The sequence below is a fragment of the Chrysochloris asiatica genome, unplaced genomic scaffold, assembly GCF_000296735.1.
Source record: "Chrysochloris asiatica unplaced genomic scaffold, ChrAsi1.0 scaffold00063, whole genome shotgun sequence".
Classification (NCBI taxonomy): Eukaryota; Metazoa; Chordata; class Mammalia; order Afrosoricida; family Chrysochloridae; genus Chrysochloris; species Chrysochloris asiatica.
The window spans coordinates 6199576-6208062 of NW_006408581.1; the positions used below are offsets into that span (position 1 = coordinate 6199576).

General features: G+C 37.8%; 1 protein-coding gene and 1 pseudogene across 4 annotated transcripts in view; both read right to left on the reverse strand.

Moving 5' to 3' along the window:
* The window catches only part of PCDH9 (protocadherin 9), a 1452459-nt gene that overhangs the window by 118303 nt on the left and 1325669 nt on the right, over nucleotides 1-8487 (reverse strand). The gene's annotated exons all lie outside the window — the stretch shown is intronic.
* Nucleotides 4817-7707, reverse strand: LOC102836077 (annotated as a pseudogene).

Below are 8487 nucleotides of genomic sequence, written 5' to 3' on the forward strand. Positions count from 1 at the left end.
CTTTGCATGGGGTCACTATGAGTCGGTTCCGACTCGATGACACCTGACAACAACAACAACAACAGATTTGGTATTTATCTGAGCACCTAACAATCACTAAAGTGTTGACTTCTACCAACTGAGTTAATATTTGATGGACATCATTGAGAATAATGTGCTACTGAGAGTAAATGAAATGGGGCTACCACTGTGCTTCATCAAGTAGTTTCATATAGTCCAGCCTTGGATGGCTAATGAGGTAATCTATATAATAACATGATCCTAGTGTGCTTCTGTTAAGTCAGTGGAGACCTGACTATGCAAAGACATCACTAGTAGGTCTTAAGCACATTGGATCTACAGATCCACAATGACTTTACTTATCTGACAGGAAGAGTTGTGCACTCATCTCATAATTATACCCCTTTATTCCTCTACTTAAGGAGCTTTGGTAGCGTAGTAGTTACGAGTAGGACTACTAACCCCAAGGACAGCAGTTTGAAACTACCAGTTGTTCCGCAGGAGAAAGATGAGGCTTTCTGCTCCCCTGAAGATTTACAGCCTTGGGAATTCTATGCAGGGTCACTATGAGTTGGAACCAATTCCAAGGCATATCACCACCACCACTCTTCTACTAAATTCAAATTTTGTCTGTTGGCAGTAAAATAAGTATCATTCTAAGTATGATTCTATTCATATGAGTTAAAATGCACTGTTCTGAGTATTTGCATATGCTATGTAGATTAAATGTCTGCAAATATTTATTAATTCAAATGAATGATTTTAATGCACAAGTAACCAAAACAAAACAGGGACAATATTTTTGTGGAGACAGATAGAAGTAAGTAAAAATGTAATTAAATTAAGTAGCAATAAATAATTACTGTTTTATGTCATTACTTTGCCAGAATAGGATTCTCTTTATTTGTTTGTTTTAATGAATCCCTCACTTAATATCTTTAGTGTTGAAAATCACAGTGCTGCTGAGATTTCAAAATTGGATTGTTTGAATAAATATTAAGAGATTTATTTCAGGACTCCTGTTATATTTAAGAAAGCCTATGTACACAATCACACACAAACATCATGCCATCTCAAGTTATCAATTGATACCAGGACAAATATTTTAATGAAAATAAATTTCATATTATAATGATTCAAGATATTGGATTAAAAAATTATATGACAAGTTTTAAAAATGTGTTTGATTCTGTACAGACATAGCAAATACCTAGAATGGTGTATAAGCATCTAATCAAATTCTCTACTTAGCTGGCTAATGTCATACCTTATATTAAAATCAACATTTTTTTTTAAATTTAGAAGAAAAATATCTCATAATTTTTTTAAATCAGATTTTAAAAATTGATACAATAGTTTGATTAAATAAGGAAGAATTATTGTTTAATGTCTTAAATCAGTACTTTGAATTTATTATCTTAATCTAATCTAATGTCATTTTGAAAAGAAATTAATATATGCATATCCTATTACTAGGATTGCTAAAGCATTGTCTGCCATTCAAAAACACCACATGAATCCTACTGCTGTATAGTGGATTCCAACTCCTGGTGATCCAATGTTCCAGAGAGTAGAACTGCCCCATAGGGTTTAGGGCTTTTAAAAGATTTAGAATAAGATTTTTTTGTTTTTGTTTTTTTTTCCCCCTTTTAAATGTCTTTTGAGGACTACAAACTATAAAGTAAAAGCTGATTACTAACTAGAAATCTAGTGATTACATCTTGCCTCTGCAAGAAAATTCTATCAAAGTTATTTATTTACCACATTCAACCCATTCATAATGTTATCCTTTATAATGCTTTTCTTCATGAGGCTACTACACTTTTATTTCAAATTATATTCCATGTTATTCCCTCAAGATAAACTTTTAATTTGAAATACAATATTATTGACTCATAAGAATGGCCCCTTTGGAAAAACAACTGACAATCTCTACCCCTGCATTATTATCCCCAGTTAGCTTCTTTCACCAATGACAAAACCTTCAAAACGTTCATGTTTTTACATGAAGTCTTTCCTGTGCTCCTAACATGGTCACATTTCTGTTTTCTGAATGGCTAATGGTGTGGCACTGTGGGCTAATGCATCAGACTGCAAAGTTGTTTGAACTGCACGGTCAGTGGTTCAAGCTCACCAGCTTCTCTTTGGAAACCCTACACAGGGCCCCTATGGGTCAGAATTGATTCGACAGCACTTAACAACAACAACAATGCATCTAATTTAATGAATAATTTTAAACCTTCATCTTGCTTTTCTTACTGCTACCCATTTATGAGTAAAGTCCTGGTGTGGCACTGTAGGATAAGCACTGGCCTGCTAACCACAAGGTTGGTTGTTCAAACCCACTAGCTGATCCTTGGAAACCCTACAAAGAGTTGCTATGAGTCAAAACTGACTCAACGTCAATGAACAAGAACAACAAGAGCAAAAACCCACTTTTGGATTTCACAAATAGAAGAAATATTTGACTCATGGCAATAAAAAAAAAAAAGGAAAAAATGGGCAACCACGACATGTCAAAAGCCAGAAGCTTGAATCATTATTAAGAAACTGCAGCCAGTCCTATACCAGTATAATCATGTGGAATATATCACTATCATTGCATTTCATTTTTTACAACAAACATTTTAAGCCAATAGGAAATACATGCCAGTCAAATGTATAGTCTTATTTAGAGCATACTGATCATTTTAGCATTTTCAGAAAAATTTACTGGATTTACAATGAATTCAGTCTTTTCCTTTATTTGCTCTCTTCTGCCAGTCCTTTCTTATCACTCTAAGTGTATTCAGCATATTTTTTTGAATGGTTTTTCTTAGGTACTTTTGAAAATGATTGTATGAAAAGAATACTCACATAGTTTTTTTGGAAGAATAGTTACTAGTTACTGAATGCTGAAGTTTCTCAATGGGGGGAAAAATGACAACAACAAAAATTTCAACTTTCTTTTTCTACCACCTCTGTTACGTATGATTTCCAAAAGACCTCACTTTCAAATGTGCTCTCCATAATTTCATTAAAGAATGAAAACCAGTGAGCAAACAAGTGAATTTAAGAACATCTGGGGTTAAAATTGCAAGAAAATATGCAAGCAATGGTAGAAACAATAATACTCAATAAATTCAATCATTTTACACGTTACCACGAGTGAATGGGACTCTGGGCATAAAAGGTGGCAAGTTTTCATTTCATACCAAATTACTACACAAATCATTGTGGTGATATTTTTACAGTATAATTTACAAAGATAATTTTTATAACAAGTTGTTTTTTACCAAATAATATCTTCGAAAATGTTTATATTGAAAATCTAGGGTATAAAGCAAACTGTTTACTATGTGGTTGTTGTTAAGTGCTGTCTAGTCAGCTCCAACTCATTATGACCCTGTATAATGTTTCCAAGGAGCAGCTGGTGGGTTCGAACTGCTGACCTTGTGGTTTGCAGTCCAGTGCTTATCCTGTAGTGCTACACCAGGAGTCTACTGTTTAGTATGGGAGACATGAAACTGCATTATTAATGTAGAAAATACAAGAGGTAGGAGATAACTGAAGAGACTATTGCATCATTAGATTCAAATCTACAGCAGCTATAGTTATTACATCATGTTTCTTTTAGAAAATAAACCCAACATCTCCAGTAGCCATAGAAATCCAAGTCTGAGCCATTGCTATCTAGTCAATTCTGATGCACAGTGACCCTATTTGTTGTTGTTGTTAAGTGTTATCAAGTTGGTTCCAATTCATAGAGACCCTGTATGGTGTTTCCAAGGAGTGGCTGGTGACTTTGAACTGCTGACTTTGTGGTTCAAACTAACCTTGCATACAGTGCTTTATCCTACAGACCCACACCAGGAATCTCACAGTTACCCTATTGTTGTTGTTGTTGTTGTTAAGTGCCATCGAGTCGGGTCCGACCCATAGCGACCCTGTACAGGGTTTCCGAGGGTGTAAATCTTTACGGGAGTAGAAAGCCTCATCTTTCTCCCGCGGAGCGGCTGGTAGTTTCGAACTGCTGACCTTAAGGTTCGCAGCCCGATTCGTAACCACTACCCTATAGGACATAATTAAGCTGCCCCATAAGGTTTCCATGGTGTCCTAGTATGGCTCTGTAAGATAAACACTCAACCACAAGGTCAGTTTGAACCAAAGATTTGTAGTTCAAATTCAGGAGCTGTTCCTCAGAAACCCTATACAGGGTCTCTAAGAGTCAAAACCCACTCAACAGCACTTAACAACAACAACAAAAGTTTCCATGGTTGTAATCATTATAAATGCCTGGTGTGGATAATCACTGAACTGCGAACCACAAAGTTGGTGGCTCAAATTCCCCAGCTGCTCCTCAGAAACCATATATAGGATTGCTATGAGTTGAACAAACTCCACGGCACTTAACGATCTTTATGAATGTTGACTGCCACATCTTTCATCATAGCGAGACAAGTGGGGCTCAATTACTGACCTCTTTGTTAGGACTTGAACATTTTAGCCCCTGTGCCACTGGGGCTCCTTATCATATAATCAGCTAAAATAAAATTGTCATGAAAGCCCTATATTAAGCATAATGTAAAGAGGTAGGAAGATGGAAGAACTAGGACACATTGTTGTCGTTAAGTGCCGCCGAGTTCATTCCAACCCATAGCGACTCTGTAGAGGGTTTCCAAGGAGCTGCTAGTACGCTTGAACCACCAACCTTGTAGTTCAAATGACTTTGCAGTCTGACACATGAATCCACAGCACCACACCAGGACTCATGAGACATGACATTTGTATCTATATGCTTCACTTAGGACTCAGTTTCAAAATTCAGTCAACTTCATCATCTTGACTCAGGTTCTTCTTCAGCATTTTAAATCCGCTCTATCAACTTTTTTATTTGCTCAAAGAAGACGTTTTCCCGCCCTAGCAACATGTGCACTGCATTTTTATACCACTTCAGAATGGGGTCGTTAATCAGGGGGTTCTTTACTCAGGACCTTAACACAAAAAGCACAAAGGCGCCAATATTTTCAGGAAGGTTTTCATGAAATGACTGTTGTCGTAGCAATACAGTTATATCTCACAGATATTGTGGGGTTCTTTTGTTTTTGTTTTACAAATTGAATGCTTGTAGCAATGTTCCATTTATCAGTCTATCCGTGCCATTTTCCCAACAACACATGTTTACTTCATGTCTCTGGGTCACCTTTTGATAATTCTCATAATACTACAGTCTCATACACTATTAACACAGTGGGTTAATTCACTTGACTGCAAGTTTGGTTTGAACTGCAAGGTTGGTGATTCAAGCTCACCAACTGCTCCTTGGAAACCCTGTACACGGTCAGTATGAGTCAGAACCGACTCCATGGCACTTAACAATAATTGTTCACTTAATAGAGTGTAGTGTAAACATACCTTTTTTAGGAACTGGGAAACCAAAGAGATTCATGTACCTCTCTTTTTTGAAATATTCACTTTATCTCTGAGGTATGCCTGCACTCCTTACTCTTCAGTAACAATGTCAGTTCTGACCTCGAGTAGTGAAGGCAGCAAGCATAGGGCTATATTGCTTCAAGTGTTTGATGGCTTGCTCTGCTACAAGCTCCTCTTTTTTGTTCAATTCGACAGTGCTCATTACACTTGGCCAGACTATTCCAATGACAACTGGTTGTGGAATTTTAAAAAATCTCCTTGACATATAAAATTATAACCTTAAATGGATCACAGCAGGACATCTGTTCTTGAAATTCTTTGGGGAGCTCCTCATGAGCTCCCATCATTTGCTGATTTTGAATCTACTCTGCATGCTCTTTCAAGCTTGCCTCAGTGAATACTTTGCTTATTGCAGGAAAAATTCCCATCACTCTGCCATCCATGCTGACTTTCTGAAGACTTGCAGCTACTACATTGATATCCTTTTCATTTATCCATGATTTAAAGAGCTTTACAGCAAAAGCTGCTGAAACCTCTTCTTTAACCACATTCTCATTATAAAGGCTATTAAGAATATATGCATTAAGTATTCCATTAGAAAGAAGAACACGAGTCAACATAGCCAGCTTGCTCCTCTCTGACTCGGAAAAAAACCTTTAAGAACAGCAGCAGCTATTCCAGTTTATCTTCAAAACCTTTCTCCAGGTATTTGTAGCACCTGATTAACTTGTTCAAAACCTGAGCAGATGCTTGCATGATCTCTAGGTCTTCTTGTACTGTGAGCACACAGACATCTGTAGGCATCATGTCATCTGCCAGTGTACCACCTGGGGCCAGCATTCCGCAGGTCACCAGAATGTCAGAGTATTTCTGCATATGAGTGGTGATCAAGTTTTGTTCCAGAAGCATCACAAAATTTAGCTACTGCTTATAAATTAGTAACAGTTTCAGCTAAGCCCCAAATAATATAGTCTTGACACCAAGTAAAGATTGAACCCCTCTTTTTTCATCTCTGTTCCTAATTTAAAAAATACTGGCCTGATAGTTTGGCTTTTTCTGCTTTTGATTGTTCACAAAAGACACATGAATTGAAGGCAAAGAAAAAACAGCCAGGGATTTCCTATGCGGTGTCAACTGTGGCAGTGCTTCCTCTGCAGCTACAATTCTCCATCACTGGACTGCTCACTTCAAGGTTGGAAGTTCAAACCCACCAGCTGCTCCTTGGAAACCTTCTAGAAGGTTACTATGAGTCAGAATCTACTCGACAGTTTTGTTTTCTTTTCTAAAATTGTTTTGTTGTTCAGTGCTGTTCAGTGCTATGAGTTGGTTCCAACTCATAGTGACTCTGTACCGGGTTTCCGAGGCTGTTAAAACCTTCAAGGGAGAAGAAAATCTCAGCTTTCTCCCATGAAGTGGCTAGCAGGCTCAAACCACAGATCTTGTGGTTCGGAGTCCACTATTTATTGTATGGAGACACTGTGCTCCTTAAAACTGCATATTTACTCACAGTAAAAATAGTTAAAATATGAAACCCTGGCAGCACTGTAGAATAAGCACTAGACTGAGAATCTCAAGGTCAGTGGTTCACACACTCCACTGGTTCCTTATAGATTTATGGCCTCAGAAACCCTATATTGGGTCGCTATGTGTCAGAATCAATCACATGGAAGTGGTTTAGTTAAAATAGTTTTTTCATATAATACTTCATTGTGATAGCAACATTTCTCAAATAATTAGAATTACCAGTGTAAACATTAGATAAAAACGGACTCCGCTCAGGGCATTATCCTTGAAGTCTCTCACTGGAAGACTCTACATTATACACATTAACTGGGACTCTTGGAATGAAAATAACCAATGACAATGTATGGTAGTTAAAGACTCTGTATTGTGAAAGTTCACTAGCCATGAGTGTGTCCTGGATATTTTCTTTGTGTGAGAAAACCTATTAGAAGTCCCCAGAGCTGAAGGATTTGTGTATGTCTATTTCTCTCCCTCTCTCTTTCTCTTTCATGCTGTGGTGGTGGTAGTTATGTGTTGTGGAGTCGGTTCCGACACACAGTGACCCCTTATGAGGTTTCCGAGGCTGTAAATCTTTATGGCAGCAGAAAGCCTCATCTTTCTCCCTTGAAACAGCTGATAGTTTTGAACTGCTGACCTTGATGTTATCAGCCCAACTTGTAACCACTACGCTACCAGAACGTCTTCTTTCATACTGTACTGCATATGTATTTGGCTGTAGGTCTGCTTGTGACTGAAGAATTTGCACATGTTTGTGCGTGTTTTTGCAAGCATGGCGCTTTGGTGGTGTGGTGCATTAATAGTTGGTCTGCTAACCACAAGACTGGCTGTGCAAACCCACCCACCAGCCACTCCACTTGAGAAAGATTAGCTGTCTGCTCCTGTAGAGATTAGTTTCAGAAAACCTTATGGAGCAGTTCTACTTTATTATCTTAAAGGGTTGCTGTAAGTTGGACCACCACTCCTCTATCAGTTTGTTATACTCTGTTGGCTTGCTTGTTGCTGTGATGCTAGAAGTTATCCCACTGGTATTTTAAATACCAGCAGGGACATCCCTGGTGGACAAGTTTCAGTGGAGCAGTCCGACTAAGACAGACTAGGAAGAAGAGGCAATCCACTTCTGAATGGTTGTTGTTGTTGCTGTTGCTAAGTGCCATCAAGTAAATTCTGACTCACTGTGACCCTGTATAGGGTTTCCAAGAGTAGCTGGTGAGCTTGAGTTGGCGAGTTTGCAAGCAAGCCAACCTTGTAGTCCATAGCATTAACCCACAGTGCCAATTTTTATGAATAGTAGTAGAATATTGTTAGATACAGTGTTGGAAGATGAGACCCTCAGGTTGGAAAGGCACTCAAAATACATAATGATATGAATGGAGCAAAGCCTTCAGAACTTTCATTTGTTGATCAGGCACAATTAACAAGGGAAGAAACAGCTGCAAAAAAACATTAATAATCAGGACATGGAATGTACTAAGTATGACTCTATGAATATTAGAAGTCATCAAAACTGAAATGGAATGTATAAATATTATATCATAGGAGTCCTTATGCGGC